The sequence below is a fragment of the Acartia tonsa genome, chromosome 2 (assembly GCF_053477335.1).
Source record: "Acartia tonsa isolate MP-2025a chromosome 2, ASM5347733v1, whole genome shotgun sequence".
In the NCBI taxonomy this organism is placed as follows: domain Eukaryota; kingdom Metazoa; phylum Arthropoda; class Copepoda; order Calanoida; family Acartiidae; genus Acartia; species Acartia tonsa.
In genome coordinates, this window is record NC_137261.1 from 40,095,267 (window position 1) to 40,109,626 (window position 14,360).

Sequence of the window (14,360 nt, forward strand, 5' to 3'; positions counted from 1 at the left end):
AGAAACAGCTCAATATTAAATGTTTTTGTCTAATTTACCTATCCTTTTATTCCCGGTGTTATATAACAAGTGTCTATAGAAGGCACCGGCTAGAAACATTAGAACAATGCCTAAATCATTTTATTGCCTGTCCTTTTTAGCAACATAACAAAGCTTCTCTATAACTATCTTAAAATTCGTCAAATTTTTTTTCAAAAACCTTGTTTTATGATCTAAAATATGATGTAGCACGTTTTTTTATCTGAAGCAAAAATTATCTAGGAATCTCAAGGGATAATGTTGATGAACAAAATTAACCCTTCTGCAAATTACAATTAATGTTTGAAAAGTTTGGACACTACAAGATTGAAGTAACCAATGCGGATTTAATAAAAGTACTCAAAGATTTTAAGCCATAGAATGAGAGTGCGTATTTTTAGCACTTTTGGTACCAGAGTTGTTTACAGTCTTATGGTCCCTACCTTCCTAAAGATATCAGAAATAGTTTAATTGGATCATCTTCCTATGGACCTAATTGTTCTTGATTTCCATACATGTAAATCTGTTACATATTTATGTCCATTTCAGAATGAATGAGATTAGGAAAACCATTATTTTACACAGAAACATCACATAAACAATAATAATAATGATAATAAGCATGGGGTGCACGCGCACGCACACAAAAATAGACAAGGGGTGGTGTCCTAGTGGGCTTAAGGGGGGGAGGGGGCGGAAACATCATGAAAATCAACAATTTTTGCATTTTTCTGTCTTTGTATTATTTAATGAATAAGGAGATAGAGAGAGAGAAACTTAGCAAAATAAGAGAGAGAAAAGGGAAATTTAGAAACACAGAAAGAAAGGAAGGAAAAAGGGGGGATAGGAAGGGAGATGGGGAGTAACTAACTAATGGTCAACTAATTGGAAAGGTTGATATCCAACTGTGCTCACTATAAGATACTTTAATGCAGAGTATTTGTGAAAGTATTCCAGAAAAAATGTGCAAAATCACTACCATAATATTTTTTACTTCAGAGTAAAGAAGACAAGAATGACAACATCCATAAAAGCGAAGCTATATAATTAGAAGGCAGGACAAATGAACAGAATGTCAGAACTTAATAAGCAGAACAATAATTTGTAGTTCTAGACAAAATTGTATGTAAATTTGCTGCGAAATTGAATACATACAGGATATAGTAAAAGGATATACTTTCATTTATAGGATTTGATTATAGAGTTGCCTTGCTAAAAATATTGTACCTTGTTCTACTAGGAATCATCATTTCAAAAATCAGATGAATAGAATAATTATATCATACAAAAAGTTGTTGTCCAAAAAGTAAAAAATCATCATAATAATCATCATACTTTTAGAATAACTTTGTGTATGAGAAGGAGAGTTCTCTAATAAAGTTTTGATTAACAAAAGTTTAAGGAATTGATTTAATCTGGTTTTCTGCTCTACTGGTCATCAATACTAAATATCTATCCCCGAGGACAGGGAAACATTTGACCAAAAATATTAGAGCAACAGGTTTGATTCTCACCTATTTCTGACAAAATTATTCCCTTCGAAGTCAGTAAAAATGTTTTACTTTATGGATACGAAAACTCAATGGTTTATTTAAACCTTATAATTATAGTAAAAGTGGTTATAGCCGTCATGCCATTAAGCAATTGTCATCATGGGCATTTTTTTTGTGTCTCGCATTGATCCAGTATGTTTAACTCAATGTTTGTAAAAGTCCCTGTTTTCCCTGGTCTCGAATTGAGCATGCTTGTCTTTATCCCTGATATAACCAAAGTTTTTCAAGAGAGATATTGGTATCAGTATCAACGTTTATTTGGGGTCAAAATTATGAAGAAAATGAGGAAGGGGGGGGGGAGGCGGGGGGCAAACAAAGACCATCTATCAGTTTGATAATAATCAGGGATATAGGGAGAGGTTAGGTAATAAATATTATATTTTATTTTCCTGAGCTGGATCTTTAAATCATTTCAATGGTGCGCCAAATCGGGGTGAGCCAACTTTCCACCAATGAGAGCACAGCATTTTACGAAATGTCGCGCTGTGATTGGCTGAAATTCGGCGCACCCTGATTTGGCGCACCATTGAAATGATTTAAAGATCCAGCTCTGTAAAGTATACAATTAATAATGGCTAACCAATTGCAAATGTTTACCTCATACTGTTACTCTTGTTGTCACGTGCCTAACATAGCAGCTTTAAGAACTATTAATTTGTTATACAATGGGGGAATAGCAGGGAGGGGGGGGGGGCATTCGTCTGTTTATTGCACTAGTACCAACAGTTTTATAATAACGTTTTTTTATTCGTTAACTTAGCAATTTTAAAAACTTTATATGAATTTTGATTGGTCAGTTCATTAAAGTGATTGTCAAAACGATTAAACAAATAATTGTATTCTATGTAAGCTGTAATTATGTGTATTATTATGGGGTATGTACATTAATTTATCGACCATTGTCTTATCCCTTAAGACCCTTGGGGGAATAGAGTATCTAAGGTTAAAAACAGTTCTCCATCCCTTTATTTAAGGATAATACTGTATAATGTGGCCAGGATTCTTAATCATATTATACCAGCCTTTATAAATTAAGCACTGTCTTTGGTGGGACAATCTTTAGTTTACAATTATAGAAAAGGTGCACTTCGCCAGGGATCTAAAGGGATAAGACAATGGCCGATAAATTGATGCACATCCACAATGTTAATACACATAATTACTCTTCTGTATATTACAATTACTGGTTGGAACGTTTGAACACTCAACTTAATGAATCAACCAATCAAAATTCACTGAAGTCCCCTCTCTCTCTGAAAAAATATGGAGGAAATTTAAATCTTTATTTTGTCAAATCGTTTGAGGAATCTTATTACAATTAAATTCATAAAATACATAAGGTTACCTTTAACATAAACTATTATTTCTAATAAATCTAGATATCGAAGTATCCCTTTAATAAGAAGGCTAGTATATTGTATAAATTATAAAATGTATGAAATGAAATGAATCAAATTAATTTATTCCAACCATTTGTCATAAACCTTTTCATTACAAACATTTACTGTATTATATTATGAAAAGATTTTATTTCTGCATTCAAATTTGTTAAAATAGGAAGCAGTTTTGTTTTATAAAAATAAAAGTAAGTTTAAAATGCTAGATTCTTCTTGATTATGGCTGATTTTTGGAATTTATCGAAATTGCATCTATCCTTATAACTTTTAACTTTTAAGGCCCAAAACAATTGTATCTTTCTGTAAAACTATACATGGAAAATTTATATCCATTTAAGATGCTGTTATTGTTGCAGTACTTATGTTAAAGATAATTCTAAGGTACAATCGTTTTTTTTGCTTTTCTTTCAAGTGGGTAGCCTTCCGATTTTGCAAAATAAAATACTAACGCATCTTTTTCAATGAGATGAAAGATTTATTTATACGCACTAACTTAAGTTTTTGATTATGAGGATTTATTTTCAAATTCTTAAAAAAACTTCCTTGCAAATATAATTTTTCTACCTAGCACTTGAATTTATCTCTAGTACCTGCTGCTGCTTAGGGGTGTTCTAGAGAGGGAGGGTACAGCGGGTACATCAAAGCAAAAATGTTCCCTGATGGTGTAAAAATGTCCAGGTCCATGATTTACTCAATATTTGACTCAAGCCTCATGTGATATAGACAAACAGCATAAGCTAATGATAGAGTAAACTTAATGTTCAATTCAAAATGCAAACAGATTTTCAAGTATTTATTATATTGGATTAAATGCAGTTTTTGAGTAAATAAGATTATATATTGATACTATATTTAGAAATGATTAAATATGTTAATAAGTCAAAACTACTGATTATTCAAAGCTGGATAGTTCTGAAGTAGCAGGATGTCTGTCTGTATATCAGGACACCAAACAACAGGATGACTGTCTGTTTAATTAATACAACGTATTAATTAACTATGCACTTTGAAGGGGTAGAATATCTGCCTATGCAAACTATCTAAAGTAGTAGGATGTCTGTAAATAGCTGTATTGGTCTTAATAAAGACTCGAACCCAAACCAGATAATGTTCTGCGTTAGGACTCTCAATATCAACTGACTTAAATATATTTTCTCTTTATTCTTTCTGAGAGCAATTAAAGAGCAATTAAGAGTAACAATTAACATATGGTCTGCAAACTTAAATATATGACATCACAACATAAATATATGACATTTACCCCCTTCTGAAACCATCCAGCTAAGCATGGTTTCACCATCCATCAGGTTGATCCAATAAACTAGGATCAATGTCTTCACTGGGTGAACCTACATCGAAATTAACCCCGGCCTCCAGTCCTTCCTCTCCTTCACCCACTGGAGGAGGAGTGTTCAGCGCCCCTCCACCAACCTCAGCCGAAACGCCCACTGTTGCCGCTATGACAGCATTACTCGCTGCAGCAGTTACAGGCCCTCCTACAGCCATCATCACAGCATCATTTACCGCTGAGGCGGTATCATTCGCAACAGCCACCTCTGCAGCAACCGCTGGCCCATCTGCCGACATTGCCACTTCCATCTCAACGCCACCAGTGACCTGAACACCTCCCGAGACCATCATCACTCCGTTGCCAGCCCCAGCACCGTCAGAAGTTCCAGCCTGCTGCAACTGCCAATATGACGCCGCCGGTAAGTCATTGTTTATTCTGCGCCGGATCTCGCTAAGCTCACTAAAAATATTGGACAGGTGCCTTTGCACTTCAGCCTCTTTTTTCGCCATCTCAGTAATAGCCTCTTGAACCTTAGTTCCCTGTCCTGCCAAAACACTTTCCACTTGTTGGCTCACCTGCTGTCCCAACTTGGCTGAACTACTTTCCCAATTATCAGTCATTGCTGTCTGTACACTTTGTACCATATAAGAAGTCTTTTGCTGTGCAGTAGTAGCCACCATTTGCTGCATCTCTGTATCTACCTTCCTTATACAGTCCATTAGATCCCTCTTATGCGAGGCCAACATATCTTTAATCCGATTATGACTGTCCGTCTGCCAAAGTTTCTGTGCAGTGTTCAAACTTTTGACTGATTCTCTTACAGCTTCACGAATTTTTTCCTCAATCATAGGCTTTAGAGTCACAGCAACAGAATTACTGATTTTACCTATATCTTCATCACAGAGCGGCGCCAAGCCACGTTTGTCATTCTTGCGCTCAGCCTTATTTCTCTCAACCTCAGCACGTAAATCTGGTAACTCCCTCTTTTGTTTAGGCCCAAGAGAATCTGCCCCAGCAGGCCGCTTGACCACGCCCCTTCTGGAAGTACCTTCCCCAGCATCATTATAAGCATTGCTGGCTCCCCTTCTGGAAGTACCTTCCCCAGCATCATCATAAGCCTTGCTGGCTCCCTTAGACCTGACCGACCCAGCAGCCTGATTTGGCACAAACTTACCAAATCTACGCCGTCCATCACCAGAACCAGTATCTGCCACCTTTTCAGGCTTGTCCGTAGTAGGCTCAGTCCAACTGTCTATCTCCGAACCACTCTGATCACTGGGCAGACGATCCCTGGAATCAAGCTCAACTTCAAGACTCACGTTGCCAACATCGTCCTCATCATCATATCCAGGCTCATACCTGGGGGATTCTACATCATACTGCCTCCTGTCATCTCTTCTATACACAACATGCCGCCGATTAGATCTGCCAGCTTCCAACATCTCAACAGACGGTTCACGCTCCTCCCGCCGAGGTGGGGCAGACGGCCGCTGATACCGCCTTTCGTTTCCATCTCCATTTCCTGATAATAATCAATAATTAAATATTAACATTTTAATATTTTAATATTTTAACATTTTTCATATATAAGACGACATTCAAAACGAAATACTTTACATAAATTATATTTATCAGGGATGCCAAATTTTAATTACTGTTTTCCCGATAACGCGAAAATTTGACGCAATTACACAGTCTGCCTAGACAACCAACACACAGCAATCCAATAACCACCCCAGCAGCACCCATCACCGCCATAACAAAATGCTGCCAACTATTAGTCAACCAATCAATTGAGGAATTATACAAATGTACAAACCAATCTTCTGTCACCTCTACAACAAACGCATTTGAATTAGCAGCCAATTCCGAAAGTTTAGCCTCTTCCACAGACTCCAACACCTGTCCTTTCTCTCCCTTATCCAGCAGATACTCAAAATTCAATGGTACCTTCAACCAACTATCCTCCAACCGTTTAGTCTGAACCAGCTGCATTCCTGCCCCCTTATTGCCTAGATATAATCCAGGTTTAACTCTCACGAATACTGGATTTTTCCTACACTCGACAACCATCAACAAGGAAACATTTTTAACCAATCTTGTGAATGGTTCTACAGCAACAATTCTATCATCCATAAACAGAGAAAAATGACCAAGATAACACGGCAAATCTGCTCCTATAGTCACATTCAACCATCTTTTTTTACATACAGACACAAGCTCCATCTCCCCCAGATGTTGTACCAACAAATTTCCGACTTGCTTGATGTTGGAATGAAACAAATTATTCTCCCAACACCCCTGTTCTGCCTGTAAAATCCTTTCCACTTGATGATAGGAAGAAGTTAACTGTAATAATAAAGCACCATCCTCCTCTTTTTTTCGCATCCAAGGAAAGAAATTCTTTTTAGCAGTTGTAATCCACAAAACTACATCAGGAACGTTGGTATGAAAATAATGCAAATCAGTCAGAAAGTCAGAAAACTCCACTTTTTTCCCCAGTTTTAATCCCAACGAAAACTGTGGAGAAATCGCCAACCAACTTTGGCCACCCTGATTATTAGCATCATCCGCCATATTAGAAAATGTAAACAAAGTTAAATTCACAATTTCAACAGTCCGAAAATAACTAAAATAACGTCTATCTTCCTATGATCTATTGTGAACTATCACTCGATCAAGCCCAAGCCGCAGATCAGACTCCAGACAGTGTGCCCCAATGAACTGGTCCTCAAGAAAACAACTGTTATCAGGTAACATTGAAATTTGTATATTTTTCAAATAACTTGTAATCTGAACTTCTTGAAAAGTATTAGGCACAAAGGTATTATTTAAATAAATACCATCTCCTCTGCACTGAGGGTCAATCCCATACGTCATCATATCATCATACAGGATGCTACCATTTATGAAATAAGTCAGTGACCGGTCATAAAACGCTACAGGCAACCGTCGTCCATCTATGTCTAACACCCTCTGTTCCTCCATCCTTTTACAATCTTCACTAGAAATTAACTCATCACTACTAACAACAGCTGGTGCCCCTAAATGTAGATGGCTATATTTGCCGCAATACCAGGTGTGAACCGTTCTGTCGACGTGACATTGTACCGCGGGCAAAAATCTCACTCCAACTTTTTTTAACAGATGACCGCTGACTGTTCCATTAAACTCATGCTGACCAAATACTGTACATTCTGAAGCCCTCAACTCAGGACCGTCGCCAACACACTCCTTTACTTGCACAGATATCACATCAGCACCACAAGGTAACAAACACAATCCCCAAATTAAAAAATATTCACCTGATTTAAATTTATTATTATGACCAGACATTATTAGCTGATAACTGTTCACCAATTCACCCGCAAATATCAACTGATTTAGCCTTTCATTGCAGGGCAACTTTCTACCTACTAGCTTTGTCAGCACATATTTGTTATTAAAATAATCAAATAACAATTCATGAACTCTTATTATAATATATTTTTTTTAAAATATTTATATGTATTTTAATAATATTTTTTTTTTCTCAAAAATAATTATTATCAGCTCTCCTTTCCCTACTTTCTCCGTCCTCGAGTTCCTATCTGAACATGTACCACAGGACCCCCTACCTGAGATCTTAACCTCCTCCCAGTGTCCCATAAATATTTCGCCACCCGTGATCCACTTTTCTTAATTGTAACTAATTTTTCAGGTGAAGATTGTGGCGGCGCCGTAGTCAAAAACGATTGTTCCGATGGAAGCTCAACCTCGTCAAAATTACCCTCAGCTACAGGAGCAGGCACCACAGATTCATCTGTCACTCCCACCTCTACTCCTTCACCTACAGGTATAATTTCTCTATTCTCATTCTCTGAAACTCTGTCATTATCAACCTCAACCTCACTCTCCTTCTCCTGAATCTCGTCACTCTGTCTTTCCTCTGCCAACTCAAAACCATCATTTTCAGATGACAAATACACAACATCTTCACTCTCTCTCTCCTCTACAGTTTCTTTCTCTACAGGCATATTGTCAACCTCCAAAAATATCTCATCGGACGGACAAATTTCAGGTAAAGGAAAAACGTTAAAATTAACCTCCTCCCCTAGAACTTCCGTTCGAGCATGAATTTTTCGAATTTTATCCCTAGCTACAACCTGATTTTTCTTGATGGGATTATTCCCAAAAGGTGCCAACTCATACAATGCATCCGAAAATTTCTTAACCACAATAAAAGGCCCTCCATAGAAAGACTGTAATTTCTTGGACACGTCAGTTTTTACAATATTAAAGAAAGCATAACAAACATCTGTAACTCTTAATGCTTCCCTCTGTACTCTGTGTTTATTTTGAACCTCTAAATATAACTTGGATTTTGTAGAAATTCTCTTAATTACATCCTCCATATTTTTCAGAAATTCCAAATACGACCGCGAGGATGAAGATTCAGCAGACGGAACTGGTGATAGGAAATCGAGAGGAATACGTGGCTGCCGACCAAAAACCAGAAAAAATGGAGAATATCCAGTTCTAGTACTCTTGGAACAGTTAATCACTAACGTAGCCAAAGGTAATTTTTTAGCCCAGTCCTTTGTTCCATGATTTTCATCTACTTTCAAAGCAGCATACAAACTTTGATTTTGCCTCTCTACAGGATTCGAATTTGGATTTCTGGGGGGAATTAGAACAGTATCCACCCCCAATCCTTTCATCACGCCTTTAAACACATTGCTTGTAAAATTTGTACCTCTATCCGATCTCAAAGCTCTAAATAAACCATAGGTAGGTACAAAATTTTCCAATATAGCCTTTACAGTTGTTTCAGTTTTAGCATCAACCAACGGACATGTAAAAACATATCTAGAAAATAGACAAACCATGATTAGGACAAATTTAACCGTCTGTCCCTGATGATAACATGGAGTCCAAGGTCCAACCAGATCTACGGACATATTAGCAAACAAATTTAACCGTCTGTCCCTGATGATAACATGGAGTCCAAGGTCCAACCAGATCTACGGACATATTAGCAAAAACTTCACTACTTTGAACAGAATGAGTTATAGGTGAAACATGTTTAGGATTACTTCCAGCCTTTTTCAAACATGTAATACAACTTCGTATTCTCGATTCCACAAACTTGTTCACGCCAGGCATAAAAAATCTCTCATTTATTTTACGTATTGTCTCCTGCACACCTCTATGTCCAGAACCATATCCACCATGAGCTGAATCAAATATATCATTGTATAAAGAAAGAGGCACTACAGGCCTCTCGACGAAACCCCCTTCGGCCAAAGGCTGTCTGAAAATTACAACCCCCTCTAGCACATACATGTGGCCAATAAGATTGTACAATAGTTCTTTTCTGCCCGATAACTCCGCCCTCTCATAAGACGACAACTGTCTCCTTTCCAATATCCATAACCTTATTTCATTTAGGATCTCGTCCTGCTGAAGACTACTTTGCCAGACAAACTCAACATCCGCCTCATCCTCTGCAGAATGTACCTGCATAATAGAGTAGATTTGATCCAGAAATGGTGAATCATCCAGGTAAGGATCCAAAATTTTATTATCTGTCTCTCTACACTCCTGACAATCCTTCAGTCGATGATTCTTACAATCTAACTCAGTTCTCGACAAATAATCTACGTTCACATGCTTAGTCCCCTGTCGATGGATAACTGTAAAGTCAAAACTTTGCAAGAAAGTTATCCATCGATAGGTGACACCGTTTATTGATCCTTTAGCCCAACGTTTATAATGCACCAGTGAAATACTGTCTGTCCGAACCAAAAACTCACGAAACCTACAAAAGTGTAAAAAATTCTTTAATGCATATACTAATGCACCTAATTCTCCTTTATAGGAAGGATAATTTTGTTCTGCAGCATTACACTTCTTACTACAGACACCAAACACTCTCTCCACACCATCCTGTTCTTGCGAAATAATCCCTGCAAAATACTGAGAACTATAATCTACATCCACAATAAAAAGATTAGGATTATCCCATTGAGGATAGCCTTTACACATTTCAGTCTTGAACATTTCCATAAATTCAGTCCATACTCTGTTCAACTCTTCTGTCCACTTTATTATAGTGTCATTCCTGTGACTATCCAACATGCACGACCTCTTGGCATAATCAGCAAAATATCCTCTGTAATAATTAGTAAATCCCAAAAATTTCTGCAACTCCTTCCCTGTTCTAGGCTTGCCCCAATCCTTAATCCGTTCCAGATATGCAGGATTCATTTTCAATCCATCGGCACTAATAATATGTCCCAAATAATGGCATTCTCTAGTCAATAAATCACACTTATCTAAATTTAATTTCAGGTTGACCTGCCGAAGAACTTGAAACAGTGCCTGCAGATGCTCTACATGTTCCTCTGGACTTGATGAAAACACGATCAGATCGTCCAAGTAGCTGATACAGAATCCATACATACCTGGCAAGATAGACAGCACCTTATCCATCAGAGCACAGAACAGGCTGGGTGCATTACACAACCCAAATGGCAACCTGTTAAACAAATACATCCTGTTTGCTGCACTAAAAGCTGTTAACGGTTTAGAGTCATCATCCATAGTCATCGAATGGTAGGCAGCTGTCAAATCAAGAGTACTGAACACCTTGCCAGAACCCAGCTTCGTCAAATTATCCGAGATCAGTGGCAGCGGCCACGCCACCCGCTTAGTCACGTTGTTGAGGTTGCGGAAATCGATGACAAACCTCAACTTAGCCTCTGCTCCAGGTGCAGCCTTCTTTTTCACAGCAAAGATAGGACTGGACCAATCCGAGAAACCCTCCTCAATAATGTCAGCATCCAGCCATTTGGTCAACTGTTCCTTCAATTTAGCATCGTACTCTGGATTCAAAGGAATATTTCTGGCCTTCACAGGTTCAGCTCCAGGTAACAATTCTATATTATATGTCATTAATCTACAATCACCAATATCTGAATCATTCATTGAAAAGATATCAAAATTTTCCAAACAAATTTTAATAATCCTGGGTTTCAATTCTGGATTTTCCTTAATCATCTGGTTTTCATCTAACTTCAATTTTTGAATAATAAACTGTACCCGTTCATGCATTTTTTGCCCCGACAACTTTTCTGGCTTATCCAATTCATTAATTGTTTTATTACAGGTAACATCTTGATTATCCATGATGAAACAATGCCCCATCTTCACATTTCTCAGCAAGGTAATAGGTTTTATTGACGCATTAACCACATTAACCACACAGGACCCATCTTTCCGTGGCTGATACACCCCCTCAATAATCATAATCCCATTGCCACTTGTCATCTTAGAAGAATTAGGGGACACGTACCAAAGCCCATCATTCTTTAATCCAGTCACATGCACCACAGCGGTAGATCCTCCAGGATAAAAAATAGTTTTATCCAGCAACTTCACATTATACTTCGTTGAATATAACTCTCCAAACCCACCCCCCTCCTTTATCCCTGGCAAGGTAGGTTTAGATGGAATTTCAGAATTCATTCGTCCGGACAAAATAGGAATTTTCTGTATCTCTGCCACCACCTGTTTCTGTAAACAGGAATTAATAGGAACAGATTCCCCACAAAATTCAAACTTATCTTCATCCAAACAAATATTAATTTTATTCTTTTTCAGGAAATCAGATCCAAGATTTACCAACCTACTCGTCACCTCAGGTACATAAAATATCTCCGTAAACACAGCTTGAGTTCCAGCAAATCTAAATTTCAACTCAACATATCCAATAATATTAACTTTCTTTAAATCTACTGAATATGCTGATAATTTAGCAGGACAAAACTCAACTCCATGTTTATCAAGAATTTCTCTAGATATCAAAGAATTAAAATTATTTCCTGTATCAATAATTCCTAACTCCTTCACCGGAATATCAGCCCCAGGCACAAGAAATTCTAAATCCGCACAAATAGGCATTTTCGTTATCTTCAAAAACTTCACAATCTCTTGAAAACACTAGTCATTATAATTAATATATCCATATATTTTAGATATACATCATTCCACTACACAGCAGTCAGCCCCTCATCTGTCACCAGCCGCCAACATACTGTTCAATTTATGAAATCCTGTACATCTCCCAAACTACCAGCATCACACAGCTACACTCCAAGTTTTTTTTTATACAGGTAAGTACCTCTCGAAGTATTCAACCTTGCATAGGTACTTATCAAAAAATAATATATAGTAGATATATATATATATATATAAATATATATATATAATGTTTTCATTAACACGATCACACCTTGACTGACGAATAAACAAGACAGTAATGCTTTATAAAGTTGAAAGCAATAATGTAAATACAAAACAGCAAAATTAACTATTTACAGTACTATAGCCTATATAATGAATATGAATAAAAGAACGATCTATAAATTTCATCCTAGAATGAGATTTATACTTCAAATCAATCATATCCATTACATAGGATATTGCTGGAAATTGTTTCTGGCTATGTCAGCAATCATAGCCTCATACTGTTTCTCATCTCTGCTCTTTTCAGAATCCACAACAGGCCCCACCTGATTGACTGTCTTCTTCAGAAACTGCTCAGGTATTACCCTATTATTAGGCACTCCAGGACCCTCTTTCTTTTCGCTACCGGATGAGAAAAACTTAGCTTTGGTCTTTCCTATGCGAGAATCAGGAGCTGGCGGCTTGCCATCTCTCTTCTGCCAGCAACTAGCCACTACATGACCTTTTTTCCCACAATACCAACAAATCATAGTTTTAGCCTTCGAATTCAGAGCCCCAATCACGTTCTCAACCTGATCCCAAGGAATATCATCATCCCCTTCAATCCACGCATTATTATCGCCAATCTCAGTCCTGCCCTCCATATCAGATACATGCACTTCACTGATTACAGGCCTAGCTTTCACCTCCCTAGAATCCTCTAGCCTCAACCCTTCCATAGCCTGAGAATAACAGGACGTTACATTTTCAGGTGATACGTGTCCAGAACGAGCCCAGCTTACATAATGCTGACCTCTGCGAATCAAATAAGTCAAGAAAGCACTGTAATCTTCCAGGTAATGCATAGATTCAATGAAATTAGCCATATCTCTAGCTAAATCAGAAAACAGCAAATTCTTAGCCACATTATTATAGAAATCACGCCAAGATTGTCTAGAAATTTGACCAGGATGCATAAGCCTAAACAGACGCAATTTAGCATTGAAAAACACATCCACATTCTGACCACTCTTTTGTTTCAGGGCGTAAAAGAATTCGGTAGCCGACTCTGTATCAGCAAAGGGTATCACCAACCTTCTTATCAACAGGTAATAACCTAAAGCACTTAAGGAAGCATTAGCCTCCGGCGTAATCAACCTCCCCATCTTCTTCCCTTTGCACTCAAAAATCCTATTGTACAGGATGTCCTTGAAAAGCATAGGATCCTCCAACTTTGCGAACCTAGCAACCCTCCATAAGGATAAGAAATAATCCTCAAAATCAATGTTTCCATCCCAAAATGGAGCATCCCGCACAAAATCACTATCCCACTTGACTCCTCTTACAAGACAAAACTCCTTAAACTGCTCCTCTACAGTCTGTTGGCTTACACTACCGCCGGCCACCTTTTTATAGGCCTTAAGCACGTCAGCCCTTTCCTCAATTAAAGGAAATATATCCAACAATTGATTTTCATATTCGGTCAGACAACTCTCACGAACATTCATCCAATTTCCATTCCCAACAGGACCTAAAAACTCAATCTGCGAAAACTTCAAATGTCCAGGAGCACTTTTCCCTCTTTTAGCCTCAAAATTTGTAGAATCCAATTTAGCCTCCACACTCAAACGATTAATGAAAGATGTATTAAACGAATCATCCCCCGTCGCCTTGACTGCAGATACACTAGCCCCCATACTTGTTTCATACAAAAAACCGCTAATATCCCCATCCACTGGCAATTGCGCCACCTTTTTCTTAATAGTAGCCAAATCAACATCATAACCTAACTTCTTATGCTCATCAGAGTTCTTAAACTCTTTCACCTTATTCTCCAGCCGTTTATTCGCCGCCGTTAACTTATCCACCTGATCTTTGACAGTCGTATGCTCC